This window comes from Grus americana, chromosome 27 (assembly GCF_028858705.1).
Source record: "Grus americana isolate bGruAme1 chromosome 27, bGruAme1.mat, whole genome shotgun sequence".
Lineage (NCBI taxonomy): Eukaryota > Metazoa > Chordata > Aves > Gruiformes > Gruidae > Grus > Grus americana.
The window spans coordinates 2,071,970-2,090,671 of NC_072878.1; positions in this window are offsets into that span (position 1 = coordinate 2,071,970).

The window sequence follows — 18,702 nt, forward strand, 5'->3', positions numbered from 1 at the left end:
CAGGTGGAGTCCATGTCACCTGGGAATGCACCAGAAAGAGAAACTCCTTGCTGTTCACAAACACCAGGAATGCATCTAATAGTCATGGGTGGCATTCAGCTTCCCTGATTCACAAAACCTCCATGTAGGACCTTCAGGGTCCAGACCATGGCCATTGAGGTGGTTAAAGGGGGATGCAATTAATGTTAGGTGTAATGCAGAGCTATCCCAGGCAGTGCCTCCCAGCCTACCCTTGCAGTTACCAGGCTGGAGGAGATGTTCATTGTACTCGACTTTATTGGTCACAAAAACCACCATAAACATCTGTTCTCTCATCTGCTGATAAGATATTGGACAAGAGATTTAAGGATGATAAGATCATTGAGCTTCAGAGTAGATGCTGAGAAGTCTATAGAAAAACTCTCTAATCCAAGACAGGTCAGGTAAATGGTCAGACCTGGTTCCACAGGCCTTGGTCCACCTGGGTCATGAAAACCTGCAAGGACAAAGGACTTTACAATCTCTCACGGTGATCAATGCTTGTTCCAATGCTTGGCTAGCCTCATGGTGAAAAAGGTGAGATCCCCCTTGCTTTGAGGTGTCTCTCAGCCATCCCTTCTCCAGGCTGAAGGAGCCCAGCTTCATCAGCCTTTCCTCACAGAGACACTGATCCAGCCCCCTGACCATCTCAAGGCCCTTCACTAAACCCACTCCAGCTGGGCAACACCTTTCCATTCTTGGGGTTCCCAAAAGTGGACACGGCATTCTCGATGTGGACTAGAAACTTTCCACATAGAGAGGGGAAGTCCCTACCCTCCATCTCCTGGCCATGCTGCTGGTCACACAGCGCAGGGCACTGCTGTCCTCCCTTGCTGCCAGGGCACACGGCTGCCTCCTGTCCAGCTGCCTGCCCACCAAGACCTTTCCCACAGAGCTGCTCCCCAGCCAGGCAGCCCCCAGCCTGTGCCATTGCCAGCGTGAGTCCCCTGCAGGGGCAGAACCTGGCACTTGTCCTTGGGGGGTTTCATGAGGTTCCTCTCAATACCTGCTCTCCTCCTCCTTCAGCCCTTTCGCTGAGCAGAGGCCTGGCAGAACTTTTGAGCACAGTCTAAGGCAAGGAAGGCGTTGAGTCACTCAGCCCCGCCTGTGTCTGCTGTTACGACCCCCCTCACCATTCAGCAGCACTTTCCTTGTTCAGCCTTTTACTGCAAACATGGTGGCTGAAGCTCTTCATTTTGCTCTTGATGGTGCCTGCAGCCCCCATCAGCTCCAGCTCAGCTCTGGCTTTCCTAAACACATGCCCGCATGCTCAGGTCATCTTTCTAAATTCCTCCTTCATGGTCTGTCCCAGCTTCCACCTCCTCATCGTTGTGTTGTGGCTCCCATCCGTGACCCATCCCTGCCCCTGTGCAGCCCCACTGCCCCACACATGCCCCCAGGGCCCCCATCATCAGACACTGCACAGGACAGGGTGTGTTTGGGGCGGGGACACGTCCTCCACCACAAGTGCCCATGCCAGACCTCAGTGTCCATCCTCAGCAGCCCTCCTTCTTCTGCAGCCAAGCAGTGCCCAGCCCCAGCCAAGCCCCAGCTATGTCCCATGCACAGGTTCCCAGGCAGCCCTGCTCGGGGCTCTGCCAAGGTCTGGGCAAGGCAGGAGGCTGGGGCAGGGCTGGCTGTTTCCCCAACACAGGCACCAAGACCAACAGCAGGAAGGAGATGGCCACAGAGCCCAACCACCAAGAACTGGGGGAGTGACCAGGGCTGGAAATGGCTGATGGGAGAGGCTGGGGGGTGATGAATGCCCTGGGGCACCTTCTCGCTCTCTCCATGCCACCAAGAGTCCCGGCCAGGGGACAGAGCAGCCTGCTGCGAGTGGGTGCCTGCAGAAAGAGGTTTCTCTTTCTCATTGATTCCTCCTTATAGGCACAGAAATGCTCCTTTGATCTCCTCCAGAGTCATCCCTGCTCTCCAGAGAGCCTTTCCGCAGGTGAGCGTGTCTGTGCTGGCCTGGCCGGCCGTTCCTGGTTCCCTCCCCATGCTCCCTGCAGGGCCCCAAGCTGGTGGGGCTGCTCTGCAGAGCGAGGGGGCTGTGGTGCCCCGGGGCCATGGGGTGACCCTGCACTGGCCATGCTGGTCAGGGTGGGAAGCAGAGCCAGCCAGAGGGGATCACAGCTGCTGAGCCCCTTTCCATCTTCCCTGATGGCTCAGAAGACAAGGACAGTGCTTGGCAGGACCATGGTGTGTCTCCAGTGGCACAAAGGGCAGGGGAGGGCTGCACTAGGTCCAGCCCACAGGGTTTCCATGATGGTGTGATGAACCACTGTCTAGACTTATGTCCCTTTGCCTTCTGGCTCCTCACAGCCTCTCCTGGCATTGCAGAGCCCTCGTTAGCACATGGTCTCCTCAGGTTTGCCTTCTCCTCTGGGACACTCCTCCTTGGATTGTCACTCATTTTATGAGGTGCCACTCTCTGCCACCTCCGACTTACACACTATTCCTGGAGATCCCCTCACTTCTCCTGGCAGCTCTGCATTCTTCACCAGACTGACATCTGCCATCAGCCCCACTGCAGGTGGGACAGCACCAGGCAGATAAGCTGATAAGATACACGAGACCTTGGGGGTAACAGCAATGCCAGGACACAGCAGGACAGTGTGGAAGGGAGGAGAGAGCAACCCTGTCCAGGCCGTGTCCTGCTGCTGGCCTTGGCCATGGCTCCAGGGCAGCAGCAGCCCCGACGTGAAGGCAGCAGAGAGGGAGTGCCCGCTGAGGCAGCGAGGGGCAGCCCCAAGGGCAACCCAGGCTGCTACTCCATGGGGCAGCGGGGCATTTGGCTCCTGAACCCTCCTGCATGCTGGGGCTGCTCCCCCAGCTCCAGAGGAGATGTGCACAGATGGGAGCTGAGAGAATTAACTTCCCACTGCTTTCTCCATGGAGTTTATCTAAACAGGCAGCCCGGATGGATATGTACAGTGAGGTGTGTGGGTCAAGGATAGGAATATCACCAAAACCCCCGAAAGCTCACAAAAAAATCAGACACAAAGCAAAAATACAGACACATATAAAGACAAGTTAGTCCTGGCTCTTCATGAAACACAGAGGGAGCCCTAGTTGGATAATGGGTGCCTTATAACTCTGAAGTAGATTGTATTCAAATAGTTTCCCCAGGGCATCTATGATTTCCTGGTTCCTCATGCTGTAGATGAGGGGGTTCACTGCTGGAGGCACCACCGAGTACAGAACTGCCACCACCAGGTCCAGGGATGGGTAAGAGATGTAGGGGAGCTTTAGGTGAGAAAATATGACAGTGCTGACAAGGAGGGAGACCACAGCCAGGTGAGGGAGGCACATGGAAAAGGCTTTGTGCCGTCCCTGCTCAGAGGGGATCCTCAGCACGGCCCTGAAGAGCTGCACATAGGACAGCACAATGAAAATAAAACAACCAAAAACTAAAAAAGAACTAACCACAATAAGCCCAAACTCCCTGAGGTAGGCATCTGAGCAGGAGAGCTTGAGGATCTGAGGAACTTCACAGAAGAACTGGTCCAGGGCATTGCCTTGGCAGAGTGGTATAGAAAATGTATTGGCCGTGTGCAGCACAGCATTGAGAAACCCACTGCCCCAGGCAGCTGCTGCCATGTGGACACAAGCTCTGCTGCCCAGGAGGGTCCCGTAGTGCAGGGGTTGGCAGATGGCAACGTAGCGGTCGTAGGCCATGACTGTGAGGAGACAATACTCTGCTGAAATCAGAAAGTAAAAAAAAAAGACCTGAGCAGCACATCCTGTGTAGGAGATGGCCCTGGTGTCCCAGAGGGAATTGGCCATGGCTTTGGGCACAGTGGTGGAGATGGAGCCCAGGTCGAGGAGGGAGAGGTTGAGGAGGAAGAAGTACATGGGGGTGTGGAGGTGGTGGTCGCAGGCTATGGCAGTGATGATGAGGCCATTGCCCAGGAGAGCAGCCAGGTAGATGCCCAGGAAGAGCCAGAAGTGCAAGAGCTGCAGCTCCCATGTGTCTGCGAATGCCAGGAGGAGGAACTCAGTGATGGAGCTGCTGTTGGGCATTTGCTGTTTCTTGGCATGGGGGCCAGTTCTAATAACAAAAGGACAGGGAAAAGTTAGGACAGACTCCTCTGAGCAAATCCATTCCATTTTTCACAGAAACACCGCCCAATTGAAATGCATTTCCTTTCTCTGGTTTGTGCTGGCTGAGTGTGTTGTGAGGAGCTGAGGAGTCAGCTGTGCTCAGCTGCAGTGAGTACATGGAGCTGTTTTGTGACAGCTCCAATGTTTTAAATCCATGTCAGATGCATTCCACATTTAACGGAAAAATTCAATCTCTGATCTCACGACTCAGAAGAGAGCAGGGTACAGAAGAGAGGCTTAGCATGCTAATATAAGTGTTTTCTGTGTTTTTATTTTCCACAATCACATCTGGGGAGTATTCTTCTGAGGGTTAGAAATGCTCATTTCATAATGGAAAATGGGAAGAAACAGGACAGGCAAAAGGGCTCAGCTCTTTGTAGCTTAGTGCAGAGTCAGGAGAGCTGCAGTGTCCATTAGACTGTTACCCACCTGCCCTGCACTTTTGCTTGTGCTGCCTTGAAGATGACGACAAACAGAAATTACTTTTAAATAATCCCCCAAAAAAGACTCCAATGAGAGCACGGGAGTCATGTTTCAAAGGGCAGATCTGAAAACTATTTCCCAGCCCAGAGGAGGAGTTGTGATAGAGAGGGAAGGACACAGCCCCTCTCAGAGAGAAGCAAAGGCCTCTGAGAGGAGAGAACTGACCTCCAAGGGAAAGCTCAGCACTCCCTGGGATCCTACAGCACAGCCGTGCTCTTCTGGGGCAGCTCCCAAGCCCAGCAGCACAGGCAAAGCAGACAGTCAGATGTCCTGAAGATGGGATGTCCTAAAGGCAGAGTCAGCTCATTGCTCAGCAGACAACGCCCAGCAGACATCTAGAGTGAGGGACCACAAGAGAGCAGCCTGAAGGCAGCCTAGCCCAGGGCTTGGCTGCAGTTTCCTCCCACTCCCTGCCCATGTCTCTGCTGCCTGGAGCTGTCCCTGCCAGGAGCTGGTGCTCTGCCCACACCTCTCCTCCCTGTCCCTGCTCACAGAGCCCATGCCACCGGCTGTGTGCTCAGCTCTGCCCTGCAGACCCCTCCTGGCACCAGGGCACTGCCCAGGGGCACCTCTCTGTTGGCAGGTCTTAAGAAGAAGAGCAGATCAACCCTGAAGACACCACAAAGGTGATGTTGATACTTTCTGTAGGCAGAGGAAAGGGTGAAGTGACTTTATCAGGTGCCCTGAAAAACGTGACCCTGGCAGGCGGCAGAGTCCCTGCCCCGGCACACAGCCCCTGGGCTGCAGGGACCCTGCTCTGAAGGACACAACTGGGCACCCCTGCCTGCACACCTGCATTCCCAGCCACTCAAACTTGCCTCTGCACAGGGAGTCCACCTGGCAGATCCCAGCAGCTGTGGGCTCTGCCAGCTTGAGGAGATGCCTCCAGGAACCGCATCGGCATTGCCCTGCAGCCAGAGACTTACCGTGTCAAGGGCTCTGAAGATTTCTCCTTCCCTGAGCTCTCAGCAAGCCTCCCATTTCCAACTGCCTTTAAGCTCTCTCTGCCTCGCTGTTCTCCCCTCGGTGCCTGCAGGCAGAGCCCTCAGCCCTGCTGTGCTCTGCAGAGGAGCTGCTCCTGGCCAGAGATGTCTCTCTGCAGTGCCATGAGCTCCCTTTGTCCCAGGAGACCAGCAGCAGAGGACCAGCCCAAGGTGGCATGTTAATGACCCCTCTGGTGGGTTTGGGGATGAGTCCATGAAGCTCAGGCCCTGAGAGGAAGCTGATGAAACCTCTCCAGAAGTCACAGTCCGATGCAAACTCCACAGTTTCTTGGAGCATTAATGGGTCCCCCTGAGGGCCATCCCTGACAAAGCAACTCTGGGGCTGGTTAGAGCAGGCAAGTGGAGGCAGTGATGACAGGTAGGCAAAGGCAATGGCAAGGTGGCTCTGATGCTGAGTAATCCTGGGTGTGTTTCATCAAGCCAAAGGGCCAAGCCCAAGGGCCCCCAGCCCCTGGGAGGGGAGATCCTGTCCCTCACACACAGGGCTCAGGGCTCTTCCTGGGCCACTGTGATGTGGGGATGTGCAATGCCTAGAGCAGGACTACCACACACTCTTTCTCAGGCTCACAGGTTGTGACAAGGGGGCGATGAAGTCCTGGTGCTCTAATGAGAAGATGTCTCCTCACAGGCATCCCCTGCAGAGAGACCAGCCACAGCCCAGCAGACCAAGACCTTGGCTGTGTTGGGGGCTTTCAGCCTTGCCACTGCCCCCAGATGTCTCCACCACAGGATGTCCTACGGTGTCCCACACCTGCACCTCTTTCCCTGCAGGCTCTGGACACCCAGCCTGCTTTTCCAGGAGCGTCTTCCTACCCTTACTGATATCTCTCCATCCTCACAGACTCTTCATTGAAAGGCAAAGCTCTGGCTGATCCAGACTCTTGCTGGGTGGCCTCTTGTACCACAGAACTGCACTTGCAGGGACATTTCTTTCTCCTCGTGTCCCATCTCAACCTCCCAAGATCTTTTCTTTCTCATCATGATGTTTCCCAGTTTTGAGAAAAGCTCCACCATCTCTGAAACCACCTTTCAAGCAGTCTCAGGCTACTCCTAGACTGCCCTGAGCCTCCCCACCACTGGGCAAAGGGGCCAAAGCAGCCCAGGTCTCTCAGCCCCTCCACACAGCCCATCTGCTTAAGGCCCCAAACTCCACCTGGCCACATCTCCTCTGGCCACTCTCCAGCTCCTCCCAGCTCCAGCAAAAGAGGGAGCCGAGAACTGGGACAAAGCCAGCCAAACCAGGGTCAGCGGAGAAAGGAGAAATGAGGGTGGGGCTGTTTGACACATGGTGATATTAGAGGAAAATGTATAGCTGTGTAGACACACAGACAACATGGATCCCTCTAGGAGCCAAATCCAGCAGCCTGACAGAGGTGACGACTGCTGCAGCTCCATGCCACGCCATCCCCTCCGCCCCGCAAATACCAGCACATGTGCACGTGCACACCCCCCCCACACACTCATCAGACACATCAGAGGTTGAGTTCAGGCGCAGGGCATGTCCAGACCAGTATATTGACCAGATAAGCAATCAGGCTTAGTCATCATGTGTTCATGAAAGGCAGGTCCTTCTTGAGTAACCTCATCTCCTTGTATGACAAGGTGACCCACTTAGTGGATGAGGGCAAGACTGTGGATGTTGTCTCCCTTGACTTTAGTAAAGCCTTTGACACCATATCCCAGAGCATTGTCCTGGAGAAACTGGCTGCTCATGGCTTGGATGGACATGTGCTTCGCTGGGTAAAAAACCGGCTGGGTGGCCAGGCCCAAAGAGTTGTGGTGAATGGAGTTAATTCTAGGTTGTGGCCTGTCACAAGTGGTGTTCCCCAGGGCTCAGTACTGGGGCCAGCTCTCTAATATCTTTATGAATGATCTGGACGAGGGGATTGATTGTGCCTTCAGTACGTCTGCAGATGACACCAAGCTGTGCAGTAGTGTTGATCTGCTTGAGGGCAGGAAGGCTCTACAGAGGGATCTGGATCAATGGGCTGAGGCCAACTGTATGAGGTTCAACAAGGCTCAGTGCTGGGTCCTGCACTTGGGTCACAACAACCCCCGGCAACACTACAGGCTTGGGGAAGAGGGGCTGGAAAGCTGCTCAACAGAAAAGGACTTGGCGATGTTGGTTGACATCTGGCTGAATATGAGCCAGCAGTGTGCCCAGGTGGCCAAGAAGGCCAAGAACATCCTGGCTTGTGTCAGACACCACTGCAGAAAGACAGCTCTGCCCAGGAGCATCTCCTCTGCAAAGCATAGTAGATGTGACATCCCATGGGTTACTGACACATAAAAGGGTATGAGTCTGATGTGGGGCTGGGGGAGGCCCTTCTGTTGAGTCACGAGGTTCAGAAAGGACCCCCTTGCTTTCTAAACTCCTTCTCAGAGAGGAGCCTAGGTGCAGCTAGGTCCAGTCTTAGTTTCAGACTTGGTCAATGGTTTATGTCTAAAGGATTATGTGTGTAGCCATTTATCAGAGTCAACGTTTGCCTGTCAGAGCCCCACCAAGGACTTTCACTGAAACAGTTTCGCAAAGTTGAAAAGCAAAATAGGTAATTTATTGAGGCGACAGGTGTAAAAAGTTCAGAATTGCCATTGATAAATGCACTTACTGCAACAATTTTGAGCTCAAGTTAATGGTTCAGCGCTTTTGTTAATGATAGCTTTCCCAGGGTAACATCCAACATAATCAGTGGCGCAAGTCTTACCAAAGAGGCGTCCCTGCTTGGGGAGGAGAGAGGTCCAGGCCCGTCGACCTGTCCAAATAGTTGGAGTTCTCGTCCTCAGAAAAGAGGATTCTAAATGCCAGATTTATACTTTTGGTGAGATGGGACTAAATCAAGTATTGTGTGCCGACAGGCCCTTGACAAGGCTTGTTGCGCAGTTGATCGGGGCTGTGGGGGGAGTAGCGGAGAACAAAGGCGTTCAGTACAGAGCAGCGGTGGTCTGTTTAGCTTTACTGAAGTAACATCAGGCTGTGAAGGCTCCCCCTCACCCCAGGGGTCACTCCATTGGTTGAGGAGTAGACCATCAGGCGCCGCATCTGTTAAGATGAACAAATTGCTCATCTCCTGCCCCTGTTCAGGTCCAGCGCTTATCAGTGCAAGATAAGCAAGTTGTTCAATCCATGCTTTCACCAAATTCGGACCCCCCTGAGCCCTTTCTGGTGGCTCATAATGACCCTGTATTCGGCACCAAGCCTGGACAAGTCTGGCATCCCACAACGATGAACCAGGACCCACACGAGAGCAGGGGAAGAGGCAGAACCAGAGGTAATCACCCGATCCCTGTCCCTGAGAGAGCTGTGAGATATGTGAAAAGATTTCAGCCGCCATCCAGGTGAGCCCATCATTACCTGGCTGCTCTGATGCTGGGATAATGGGGCCAGGAGCCTGGAATTAGAGGGCAGGGAGGCCAAGCAGCTGGCATCCCTGTCTAGGGAAGGGGACATCAAGAAGGTGATTAGGAAAAAGACACAAGCCCTCAGCCTCTGGAGGTGACTTCTTTCAAGCATGAGGGAAAGGTATCCCTTCGGTGAAGATGTTATATGTCACCCAGGCAAGTGGACCACCATGGAGAGATGTATCCAGTACTTGAGGGAATTAGCTGTGCGGGAGATAGTTTATTAGGACCCAGTCATTGCACAGTTACCCACAGATCCTGATGAAATCCAAAGTACATGACAAATGTGGCAGAAGTTTGTACGGAGTTCACCATCATTGTATGCCAACTCATTGGCAGTAATGGACTGGAAAAGTGAAGAGGCACCAGCAGTGGATGAAGTGGCTGGCCAACTCTGGCAATACGAAGAAAGTCTCTCTTCCTCCCTCGTCTTGGCTGTGGAGAAACTGTCCCGGGAGTTCCAGCAATTCAGAGAGGATATGTCCTACTCCCCACCTGTACAGACCAGTATCTCAGCTACTAGGAGTAAGCGTTCCTCTGCTCCAGAGAGAGGATATAGAGGGAACACACCATGAGGCACCCTGTGCTTTTACCTGTGTGACCACAGAGGGGACATGAGGAAGTGGGATGGAAAAACCTCGCTCGATCGTACAGGCACAAGGACATGAGCTGCAAGGCTCATAAAAGGGGATAAAAGGAAAAATGCTGCTCCAGTTTCCAGCGGGCAGTCTCCCAGACTGAGTGGAAGGCTTGCCCATTCGTACGATCCTCTTGAAGGGACCTCTAAGTCCTTTTTTGCAAGAAGTGAGTAGCAAATACAATGAGCAGGATTAGAGGGGCCGTGCCTCCAGCCAGGTGGAAGAGAGGGACAGCCGGGTTTATTGGACTGTGTGGATCCAATGGCCTGGCATGTCAGACCCACAAGAGTAGAAGGCTCTAGTGGACACCAGTGCACAGTGTACACTGATGTGATTGAGCCATGAAGGGGCAGAACCCAGGGATCCAAACAGTTGACTGTACTGGAGGCTGAAGTGAGTCTTACTGGGAATGACTGGGAAAAGCACTGCATTGTGACCGGCCCAGAGGCTCCATGCATCCTTGGCATAGGCTATGTCAGGAGAGGCAATTTCAAGGACCCAAAAGGGTAGAGATGGGCTTTTGGCATAGCTGCCTTGGAGAAAGAGGAAATTGAACAGCTGTCAACTTTGCCCGGTCTCTCGGAGCACCCTTCTGTTGTGGGGTTGCTCAGGGTCGAACAACAAAAGGTGCCAGTCACTACCACAATGGTGCACCGGTGGCAATACCACAACAACCGAGACTCCCCGATTCCCATCAATAAGCTGTTTCGTCAGCTGGAGAGTCAGGGAGTGATCAGCAGAACCCGCTCACCCTTTAACAGTCCCATATGGCCAGTGCGGAAATCCAATGGAGAGTGGAGGCTGACAGTAGACTATCATGGCCTGAATGAAGTCACACCGCTGATGAGTGCTGCTGTGCCAGACATGCTGGAACTTCAATATGAACTGGAGTCAAAGGCAGCCAAGTGGTTCACCACAACTGATACAGCTAATGCATTTTTCTTGATCCCTTTGGCGGCAGGGTGCAGGGCACAGTTTGCTTTCACTTGGAGGGCACCTGGAACAGACCACCATGGGGGTAGAAACACAGCCCCACCATTTGCCATGGACTGATCCAGGCTGCACTGGAACATGCTTAAGTCCTGGAGCACCTGCAAGACATTGATGACATCATGGTATGGGGCAACTCAGCAGAAGAAGTTTCCGAGAAAGGGAAGGAAACATTCCAACTCTTGCTGAAAACTGGTTTTGCCATAAAATGAAGTGAGGTCAAAGGACCTACAGAGGAGATCCAGGTTTTAGGAATAAAATGGAGAGATGGGCATCATCAGATTCCAATGGATGTGATCAACAAAATAGCAGCCATGTCTCCACCGACCAACAAAAAGGAAACACAAGTTTTCTTAGGCATTGTGGGTTTCTGGTGAACGCACGTTCCAAATTAGATTCTCATTGTAAGCCCTCTCTGTCAGGTGAACAGGAAGAAGAACGATCTCAAATGGGGCCCTGAGCAACGGCAAGCCTTTGAACAAATCAAACAGGAAATTGTCCATGCAGTAGCCATTGGGCCAGTCCAGGCAGGACCAGATGTCAGAAATGTGCTGTACACCGCAGCCGGGGAGAATGGCCCTACCTGGAGTCTCTGGCAGAAAGTTCCAGGGGAGACTCGAGGTCGACTCCTGGGGTTTTGGAGTCGGGGATACAGAGGATCAAAGGCCTGCTACACTCCAACTGAAAAGGAGATACTGGCAGCCTATGAAGGGTTCAAGATGAAGAAGTGGTTGGTACTGAAGCACAGATCCTCCTGGCACACCAACTGCCAGTGCTGGGCTGGATGTTCAAAGAGAGGGCTCCTACACATCATACAACCGAAGCTACGTGGAGTGAGTGGGTTGCACTGATCCCACAGTGGGCTCGAATAGGAAACCCCAATCACCCAGGAATTCTGGAAGTGACCACAGACTGGCCAGAAGGATAAGATTTTGGAATTTCTCCAGAGGAGAAGGTGACACGGGCTGAAGAGACTCCACAGTGTAATAAACTAGCAGAAAATGAGAGGCCATCTGCCCTGTTCAATGATGGGTCCTCTCGCATTGTGGGAAAACATTGGAGGTTGTGGGCTAGTGTATGGCATTTTACATGATGAGTTGCAGAAATACTTGAAAGAGATGTTAAATTGAGTCAGTTTGTACCTTGCGTAGAAAGATCCCAACCCTCATTTCTCCTTTCTCCGCTGACCCTGGTTTGGCTTGCTTCGTACCCTCCTTTGGTGTTTTGCAGACTCTCTTCATGGCAATTCCTACCTGGGTCTGTAGAGATCTGCAACTCCTCATGCTGTTCTCTTGTGAGACTCCACCACCATCAGGGTGAGCCACCCGCACACAAACAGTAACCGCTGACCAAATGGAGCTTCAGTCCAGAGGGACCTGGAGAAACTCGGGGATTTGGCCAAAAGAAACCTTGTGACGTTGACAAGGAGAATTGGCCAGTCTGGCCTCAGGGAGAAGAACCAACGTGTACATCAGGGCCAGCTGGGACCTGCTGTGCTGAGGAGGGACTCTGAGGAGAAGGGCCTGGCAACCGCGAGGGACACCATCCGAGCCAGGGGTTTCTGCTCACGGTGAAGAAGGCCACTTGCATACGGGGCTGCATTAGGATGAGCATGGTCCCCCAGAGCAGGGCAGTTCTTCTGGCCCTTGACACCGCACTGGTAGGGACCCCCACACATGGCTTTGTCCCAGTTCTCGGCTCCCTCTTTTGCTGGAGCTGGGAGGAGCTGGAGAGTAGCCAGAGGAGATGTGGCCAGGTGGAGTTTGGGGCCTTAAGCAGATGGGCTGTGTGGAGGGGCTGAGAGACCTGGGCTTCTTTGGCCCCTTTGCCCAGTGGTGGGGAGGCTCAGGGCAGACTAGGAGTAGCCTGAGACTGCTTGAAAGGTGGTTTCAGAGATGGTGGAGCTTTTCTGAAAAGTGGGAAACATCATGATGAGAAAGAAAAGATCTTGAGATTGGGCACAAGGAGAAAGAAATGTCCCTACAAGTGCAGTTCTGTGGTACAAGAGGCCACCCAGCAAGAGTCTGGATCAGCCAGAGTTTTGCATTTCAATGAAGAGTCTGTGAGGATGGAGAGATATCAGTAAGGGTGGGAAGATGCTCAGGTGACACCCAAGTTGGTGAGCAGGCTGGGTGTCAAGAGCCTGCAGGGAAAGAGGTGCAGGTGTGGGACACCATAGGACATCCTGTGGTGGAGACATCTGGGGGCAGTGGCAAGGCTGAAAGCCCCCAACACAGCCAAGGCCTTGGTCTGCTGGGCTGTGGCTGTTCTCTCTGCAGGGGATGCCTGTGAGGAGACATCTTCTCATTAGAGCACCAGGACTTCATCGCCCCCTTGTCACAACCTGTGAGCCTGAGAAAGAGTGTGTGGTAGTCCTGCTCTAGGCATTGCACATCCCCACATCACACTGGCCCAGGAAGAGCCCTGAGCCCTGTGTGTGAGGGACAGGGTCTCCCCTCCCAGGGGCTGGGGGTCACAGCTTGGCCCTTTGGCTTGATGAAACACACCCAGGATTACTCAGCATCAGAGCCACCTTGCCATTGCCTTTGCCTACCTGTCATCACTGCCTCCACTTGCCTGCTCTAACCAGCCCCAGAGTTGCTTTGTCAGGGATGGCCCTCAGGGGGACCCATTAATGCTCCAAGAAACTGTGGAGTTTGCATCGGACTGTGACTTCTGGAGAGGTTTCATCAGCTTCCTCTCAGGGCCTGAGCTTCATGGACTCATCCCCAAACCCACCAGAGGGGTCATTAACATGCCGCCTTGGGCTGGGCCTCTGCTGCTGAGCTGCTCCAGGCTCCTGGGATGGAGGGAGCTCATGGCAAGTGGGCTGTGCTGCAGAGAGACATCTCTGGCCAGGAGCAGCTCCTCTGCAGAGCACAGCAGGGCTGAGGGCTCTGCCTGCAGGCACCGAGGGGAGAACAGCGAGGCAGAGAGAGCTTAAAGGCAGTTGGAAATGGGAGGCTTGCTGAGAGCTCAGGGAAGGAGAAATCTTGAGAGCCCTTGACACGGTAAGTCTCTGGGTGCAGGGCAATGCCGATGCGGTTCCTGGAGGCATCTCCTCAAGCTGGCAGAGCCAACAGCTCCTGGGATGTGCCAGGTGGACTCCCTGTGCAGAGGCAAGTTTGAGTGGCTGGGAATGCAGGTGTGCAGGCAGGGGTGCCCAGTTGTGTCCTTCAGAGCAGGGACAGGGAGGAGAGGTGTGGGCAGAGCACCAGCTCCTGGCAGGGACAGCTCCAGAGACATGGGCAGGGAGTGGGAGGAAACTGCAGCCAAGCCCTGGGCTAGGCTGCCTTCAGGCTGCTCTCTTGTGGTCCCTCACTCTAGATGTCTGCTGGGCGTTGTCTGCTGAGCCATGAGCTGACTCTGCCTTTAGGACATCCCATCTTCAGAACATCGGACTGTCTGCTTTGCCTGTGCTGCTGGGCTTGGGAGCTGCCCCAGAAGAGCACGGCTGTGCTGTAGGATCCCAGGGAGTGCTGAGCTTTCCCTTGGAGGTCAGTTCTCTCCTCTCAGAGGCCTTTGCTTCTCTGAGAGTGGCTGTGTCCTTCTTAATCACAACTCCACCTCTGAGCTGGGAAAGTGAACAGTTTGCAGATCTGCCCTTTGAAACAGGACTCCTCTGCTCTCCTTAGAGTCTTTTTTGGGGCTATTTTTTAGAGAGTAATTTATGTTTGTCGACAATGTCAAGGCAACAGAATCAATTTCATTAGCAATCTAATGGACACTGCAGCTCTCGTGACTCTGCACTAAGCTACAAAGAGCTGAGTCCTTTTGCCTGAACTGTCTCAAGACTCTTCCCATTTTCCATCCTAAAATGTGTATTTCTAACCCTCAGAGGAAAAATCCCCAGATGTGATGGTCAGAAATAAAAACCACAGATAACATTCCTATAAGGACATGCTAAGAATCTCTTGTGTATCCCGCACTTTTCCAAATCATGAGTGCAGAGATTTAATTTTTCCATTGAAGGTGGATTACAGCTGACATCGCTTGTCTTCATTGGAGGTGTCACAAACCAGCTCCATGTACCCACTGCAGCTGAGCACAGCTGACTCCTCAGCTCCTCACCACACACTCAGCCAGCACAAAGCAGAGAAAGGAAATGCATTTCAATTGGGGGGTGTTTCTGTGAAAAATGGAATGGATTTGCTCAGAGGAGTCTGTCCTAACTTTTCCCCGTCCTTTGCTTTTTTGAACCAGCCCCCATGCCAAGAAATAGCAAATGTCCAACAGCAGCTCCATCACTGAGTTCCTCCTCCTGGCATTCACAGACACACGGGAGCTGCAGCTCTTGCACTTCTGGCTCTTCCTGGGCATCTACCTGGCTGCTCTCCTGGGCAATGGCCTCATCATCACTGCCATAGCCTGCGACCACCACCTCCACACCCCCATGTACTTCTTCCTCCTCAACCTCTCCCTCCTCGACCTGGGCTCCATCTCCACCACCGTGCCCAAAGCCATGGCCAACTTAATCTGGGACACCAGGACCATCTCCTGTGGGGGATGTGTTGTACAGGTCTTTTTCTTTTTCTTTCTGATCTCAGCAGAATATTTCCTTCTGACTGTCATGGCCTATGACTGCTACGTTGCCATCTGCCAACCCCTGCACTACGGGACCCTCCTGGGCAGCAGAGCTTGTGTCCACATGGCAGCAGCTGCCTGGGGCAGTGGGTTTCTCAATGCTGTGCTGCACATGGCCAATACATTTTCTATACCACTCTGCCAGGGCAATGCCCTGGACCAGTTCTTCTGTGAACTCCCCCAGATCCTCAAGCTCTCCTGCTCAGGCTCCTACCTCAGGGAAGTTGGGCTTCTTATATTAAGCTGTTTTTTAGTTTTTGGTTGTTTTGTTTTCATTGTGCTGTCCTATGTGCAGATCTTCAGGGCCGTGCTGAGGATCCCCTCTGAGCAGGGACGGCACAAAAACTTTTCCATGTGCCTCCCTCACCTGGCTGTGGTCTCCCTGGTTGTCAGCACTGCCATATTTGCTCACCTGAAGCCCCCCTCCATCTCCTCCCCATCCCTGGACCTGGTGGTGGCAGTTCTGTACTCGGTGGTGCCTCCAGCAGTGAACCCCCTCATCTACAGCATGAGGAACCAGGAGCTCAAGGATGCCTTGAGGACACTAATCTAATGGACCTTGCACCACCAATAGTAATTTGTCTCCCCTTCTCCGCAAAGTGCCAAGAGTATATTTTAGGCCAGTACTCTGGGTTTTTATTTCTCTGATAATCATAGTTAGAGGTAATTGCTTGGGTTCATAGCACTTCTCTTGAGGCTCTGTCCTGTTGTGTCTTATCCTTTACGAATGTCCTGGTTCTGGCAAGGACAGAGTTAATTTCACAAGGAGCCAGGACAGGTGACCCAAGCTGGCCGGGGGCTATTCCATACCATGTGACATCATGCTCACCATAAAAGGGGGGCTAGTCGGGCAGTGGGGGGGCGGCGCGGTTTTCGGCGTGGTTCTGGAATGGGCTGAGCTTCTAGTGGGTCGGTGGTTGGATCGGTAAATTGTTCTCTGTTATCACCCATTGTGAATATCTGTTATCAGTGCTGTTGTTGATTGCTTTCCCTCTCCCTTGCTGTTCCAGTAAACTGCCCTTATCCCAATCCTCCAGGCTTTGCCATTGTTTTTCTGTTCTCCTCCTCATCCTGCCAGAGGAGGGGTGAGCGAGCAGCGCGTGGTGCTTAGCTGCCGGCTGGGCCTAAACCACGTCATCAGGAGAAACTTGTCATCTGTTTGATGGAGCAGCTGGGAAGTATCGACCTCACTACGGGATGGACAACAGGGTAGTAACAACTGCAGGATTTTATGGGCAGGAGCACTGAAGGGCAGAGCACAAGTACTGAGCGCTGAGCAGAGCTCAGTACCACTGGTCTCTAAGGACGGCCTCCTGCAACAGCCCATAAGGATATTCAGTTGACTCTCTCAAAGGAGCTCAATGGCACCAAGATGAGCTGTTACTACTGAAGTTAAAGAAGAAACAAAGACAGTGCAGGGCTGCTGCAGAACTTAGCAAGAGCAGGTGTAAATAGGTCTGAGATGCTCTATGTTGCCTTTGGCTCAGTCTTCATCAGCAAGGTCTCCCAGGCCCTTGCACCTTGAAGCAGAATCCATGGAGAACAACCATCAGTGGGTGGGGATGAAATCTAGGGTCACTTGATCAAACTCAACCCTTGCCAGTCCATGAGATGGGAGGGACTTCACCCAAGGACACTGAGGGAGCAGGCCAAAGTCACGGGGACACTGCTCCATGTCATATTGGACAGGTGATCAGTTTAGCAGAAGCCACTCAGCTGGTACACACCAGAGGATCTGCTAACCTTCCTGGTCCTGCCCAAACAAAGCCTGCACATACTGTGGGAGGAGGTAAGGTCCCCATAGTGCACACAGGGAGCTGGCTGGGGAAGGCAGTGTGGGCTGCTCCTCCCCTGGGAACAAGCAAGCCCATCTGTGAGATTGTCTTGGCTCAAGGACCTGGCTGTACTCGGCGGGTAATGTGGAAGGATGGGAGATCTGGTGTGTACCTCAAGGAGATCTAACCTTGGGGGAAAATCCTCCATGATGTGAGTTGCATGTGCCAGGAAGCAAGGCAGCAGGAACCACTTGAACCAACAGCGGGCAATCCTCACGAGGAATGGGGCGAGTACTTCACCTGTCCTGAGTGATCACCTTGGCAGATGGGACCCAAGTCATTGACATGCGTGGTGGTGGAGGGAGTGGGCCTGGAATGAGTGAACAATATCAGCGTGTGTCAAGGAACAGGGGGTAGTGGTTAATGAGGATGTGTAAACCTGACTGTTGGAAGTAAAGATGGTTTAAGTACATAGTACAAGTTGTAAGTGTTGGTAAGAGGGGATTGTGGGAACGAGAAAGAGAGAGAATGGAAAGGCTCGAGTAGGGTGTAGAAATGCAACAACACAGGAATCGGGCGATTGTGTACATCCTGAATGTGTACACTCAGGTGTATCAGTCAGCGTGGGACCTGAGCATGACGGAAATGCTGTGGAATAAGGGTGCGAATTGTACTGGGACTAGGTGGGATGGGGTTAATTTTCCTCATAGCAGCTCATATGGTGCTTTGCATTGGTGGCCCAAACAGTGGTGATAACACACCCTTATTTTAGCTATTGCTGAGCAGTGTGTGCACAGTGTCAAGGCCTTCTCTGTTTCTCTTCCCCTCCAATGAGTAGTTTGGAGTTCTTGACAGTGGAAGAGCAGGGCCGAGCATTTTGCTCTGTATGGGTTTCTACATCCACTTTTTTAGTAGCGGAAGGGCGACAGGAGCCCCTGTCAGAAGAGACAGTGTGTTGTCCCATGCCCTACACAGCCAAGTCCAGCCAGCACTGCAATAGCCCTACTGCTGGCACAAGCTGAGCTCATCAGCAAAGCTGGTGGTGCCTCTGTGAAAGCATATTTCAGAAAGGGCACAAATGCCAGAGTGAGACAGGAGTAAGGTAGGAAAAAAAAACAGTGAGGAAAAAATCCTGCAGACAGCAAGGTCAGGGAAGAAGGAGAGGGAGGAGGTGCTGCAGACACCAGAGCAGAGATTCCCTTGCAAATCATGGAGAAGACCATGGTGAGGCAGGCTGACCCCCGCCAGCCCATGGAGGTTAATGTTGGAGCAGACAGTCACCTGCAGCCCTTGGAGGACCCCATTCCAGAGCAGGTGGTTGCCCCCAAAGGAGGCTGTGACCCTGTGGGAAGCCCATGCTGGAGCAGGCTCCTCAAGGACTTCTGACCCCATGGGGGACCCACCTTCCACTAGACCAGGTTGCTCAAAGCCCCATCCAGCCTGGCACTGAACACTTCCACGGATGGGGCATCCACAACTTCTCTGGGCAACCTGTGCCCGTGTCTCACCACCCTCACCAGTTAAAATTTCATCCTTAAGTTCAATGTAAACCTACCATCTTCCAGTTTAAAAGCCTCTTGTCCTATCACTACAGGCCCTGGTAAAAAGTCTCCCTCTTCCCGTAAGCCTGCCCTATACACTGTATGCCTGCAATAAGGTCTCCTGTCACAAATCCTGATCCAGAGTCCTCCCGACTACACCAAT